This window comes from Limulus polyphemus, unplaced genomic scaffold (genome assembly GCF_000517525.1).
Source record: "Limulus polyphemus unplaced genomic scaffold, Limulus_polyphemus-2.1.2 Scaffold5306, whole genome shotgun sequence".
Lineage (NCBI taxonomy): Eukaryota > Metazoa > Arthropoda > Merostomata > Xiphosura > Limulidae > Limulus > Limulus polyphemus.
In genome coordinates, this window is record NW_013670916.1 from 56,719 (window position 1) to 61,074 (window position 4,356).

A 4,356-nucleotide genomic window follows, 5' to 3' on the forward strand; every position below is an offset into this window, starting at 1 on the left:
AGACGTACTCTCAGCACTTATTGTAATAATTCAAAATGTACACCTGTTACTGGATATTAAAATAATCTAATTATTTAAAAAGTGACCAACCATTAATGTGGTCCGTCAACATTTTTTTTTACAATTGGTAATTAAGAGAGAAGAAGTCTTCTTTTTCTAAATGTGCAAAGCGACCGAGCTACAGTCACACGTATAATGCTTGACGTTATCGTTGTTCTCTAAAATAAAGGGAAAAAAATACATTGTTAAACTTAATGTAATGGGCGTGGCCAACTCTTAAATCTCCAGGAGTACTCCATCTGATCAATATGTCTACCTATATCCCAATATTTTTGGGAACGCCCTCTCGTTATTACTATATAGCAAATATAATTTAAACTCGTATAGGTAGATAGATAAATTGGTCTTTTACATTTTCGATTAATTCAGATGGCATGTCTTACAATAAATAAAATTCTAAGCATTCTTTGAAATCATCAATTAGTTTTCTAGAAAAATAAATTAACCATTTTTTTTTTTGATCTTCCAAAGATTTTCTAGTCTGAACACTGTTAAAAAGTCATCAAGCGAGATGAAACTCTTACAGGTTTACATAATGATAAATGCGGAAAATAGCCTATTTGTACGAAACGATAAATCTTCTACAGTCACTAATATGTCCTTCATCATCGTCAATGTTGTAGATGACTCTGCCTTAACAGTTATCAAAAATCTGATTAATTCTTCCAAGTGGTAATCACTTTACTTGTGATTTGATAATTATTATATTTCAAAGATTTTTTTCTGTTGAAATTTAAATTAGTTCAACTGTGGATATCAAAACTTCTATTCCTTACTCGTTGTTTTTATTATTATTACTTATTTATTGATTTAAAATAAAATGAGTAAAATTACGCTTCAGTTATTTATCATTGTTCATAGTGCTATGAAAAGCTCTTGTAGAATGTTCCAAACAAATAATTTTGCGGGTCTCAGACCTTTCTACATAAATTTATTTCTCCGTTTTATCATTACGTATAATAACTGACTTAATCATAAAACTTAGAAACATAGTTCTTAATAGTTTTTCTTACACAACCTTAAATATTTTTTTTCGGTTTTATTATCTTAAGTGCACATGCCACTGAACATTCAGTTAGTCATAGAAACTTTTGATATTTTAAATAAGCTTAGTTAGTAGACCCCCACGTCTCCTCCTTCTTAGTCAGTTTGGTTACCTAAATCCCTCGCCTCTTCCTTCTTACGATACAACTATGTCATCATTGCATTTAAGAACATCAAATGTATTGCGGTAAGTCTGCAGGCTTACGACGCTAAAATTCAGATTTCTATACTCGTGGTGGGCAGAGCACAGATAGCCTATGTGTAGCTTTGTGCTTAGCAAAAACCAGTCAAACAACTAGCCTTTTGCTACTTTTTACACGAAAAACGTTGAAATTAAGAGTCAACGTGTAAGTTACTTATTGTTCATTAACAGAACAAACTTAACGCTAAGTGTATAATAAAGAAATGCTGGGTTAAATATACGCTTCTGAAATTACAATTTCTGATGGATAAGAACTAGAGTCCATTAAGTAAAATATTTGCTATCAAAAATCTTCGGATATTTGCAGTTATAATGTAAAACTTTTAAGTTTCCGTTAGAGTATTACAGACCTCCCCTTCCTTGTACGTTTTGTGATGGTGTGAGAGAAATGTTTTTTTTTGTTTTTTTACCGTATGGGTCATCTTGCTTGTGTTCCCATATTACAAGCGTTTTGATCGTATGGGTCAACGTTTTATGTGCTTATTTATTTACGCGCTTGAATAGTTTAACACGTGTCAAAGCACAGGATTTCCTCCCTCCAGCTGTGGAGTCCTGTCGCAGTACGTTTGTCCCTAATTTCGAACCATTAACACAGAGAAACAACAGGGTTCCAGCAACCACTTTTAATTTATATCTTATTATTATTCATCATTGTGTATCACATTTTTATTATAATTGTGAATATTTTAGCACCAGTACTCGTAGTAAATAAGATGATTTGAATACTATTATACTACTATTTTACGCTAGAAGAATTTATCATCGTCTCTCCTCCTTCCAATGACCTCCTCGAGGATCTACTAGTAATGATGCATTTTTATTCAATAGATTATCCTCCTAGTCTTCCTTTCTTGTAACTTAAAAGTTCCTCTGAAAAACGCTATAATGTTCATAATTCTTCTGAAAATCGCTATAGTGTCCATAATTCCTCTTAAAATCGCTATAGTGGCCTTAAAGGTTCCTCTGAAAATCGTTATAGTGGCCTTAAAAGTTCCTCTGAAATCGCTATAGTGTTCATAATTCTTCTGAAAAATCGCTATAGTGTCCACAATTCCTCTGATAATCGCTATAGTGTTCATAATTCCTCTGAAAATCGCTATAGTGTCCATAATTCCTCTGAAAATCGCTATAGTGGACTTAAAAGTTCCTCTGGAAATCGCTATAGTGTCCATAATTCCTCTTAAAATCGCTATAGTGGCCTTAAAAGTTCCTCTGAAATTCGCTATAGTGTCCATAATTCCTCTGTAAAATCGCTATAGTGGCCTTACAAGTTCCTCTGAAAAACGCTATAATGTTCATAATTCCTCTGAAAATCGCTATAGTGTCCATAATTCCTCTGAAAATCGCTATAGTGGCCTTAAAAATTCCTCTGAAAATCGCTGTAATGTCCATAATTGCTTTTTAAATCCATTTGTTAACCTTTGCTAAACACCAATGTGGTCCAGTAAAAGAGCAAATTTTACATTATAACTTTATCATCGAAAATACCCATACTCTCAAAGTTACGTTTTACTGTTTGTATAATATATATATTTGACAAAGATATTCGACGCCTTACTATTAGAATAGAGTTTGTAGCAATTAAAGTTCATAATATTCTCTGAAAATTACGATTTTATACTTTATAAAATATATGAATAGAAAATAAAACAACATAGATTTTAGTCTAGAGTTAATGAGATAGAATACAGGGTGTTTGAGCGAATTGTTGAATGATATGTCAAAAATAATTCTTAGAAAAAGCACGGTAACATGGTTGTTTGGTGGTTCTCAGTCAGCTATCTCTACTGAGCACAACTTCCTAACATGGTTGTCTGGTGGTTCTCAGTCAGCTATCTCTACTGAGCACATTGTTATAAGAGTGACAGTCAATCTCTTAGCGTGGGTAGTAGGATACTGCTGCCTGGCTGTCTTCCCCCCATTGAGTAATCTATATAAAGGGAAATAGTCTTACTAGCTTTACCATAAATACAAAATACAAATACAGTGTTTTTTTCTTTTTTTAAATCTCGGGGTACAATCACCATCTTTATTGTGTTATTTTATCTATGGAGACTAGAAATATAAAAAACATGTTTTATGCAAGAGTCATTGCTGGTTTCGATTTCAGTTAATCCCCCTGGTGGTGTAGGTTGTGCTTAGTAGGAATATCTGACTGAGAACCACCAAACAACCATGTTAGGAGGATGTGCTCAGTAGAGATAGCTGACTGAGAACCACCAGACAACCATGTTAGGAAGTTGTGCTCAGTAGAGATAGCTGACTGAGAACCACTAAACAACCATGTTAGGAAGCACCCACAGCTTAAATTGCGGGAAACATTCTGTGATATATCACAGATTCAAGTCCAGTTTACCAGCTCCAAAATCCAAAGCTCTACCACAGGGCCACTCTGCGCCCGATTATGATAACTGCATAGGCCTCTAACCACCCCGACACGATTTCCCGCGTAAAAGCCAGAGTGACATGCGACGTTAACTGTCACTAGATATATAACTTAACTTTATGGCACTTCGATAATAATATTCACAGGAATCTTTATTTGAACATTATTTAATAGTAAAAGTAATTCGATCGTACATTTACCAAGTTTTGTTTTGATTATACCTCGTAAGCGATAGATACGCTACGTGAGCTCTGTCGTAGCCGGCAAAATATTTCCTACTGAGACAAAAATACAAATACTCCTAAGTTTGAAACTTTGCCATTCTCTACAGTGCTAAGCGTAATTTCCTGTTTACTGTGATTCAGTTTTAAGTACATACTGCCCCCTCCCCCAATTCTTATACAAATGTAATAAATCTTTGAAATTGCCTGACGTTTAAAAGAAAATGAGTCGTTTCTTGGGATGGAGATAGTATCCCAAATACTCAAACGCAAGCATTACTAACATACCCTCACAGGATTTGCACAAATTGCGTGATCTAATCCTGACAGGGCGACAGTCGTCCCGAATGTAACTATGCTTATATACGCGGGTACTTTCTGTCTGTTTGTTTGTATAGCGTTACATGACCTTAGATTTGCTGCAGGGGGAGCATTGTTATATC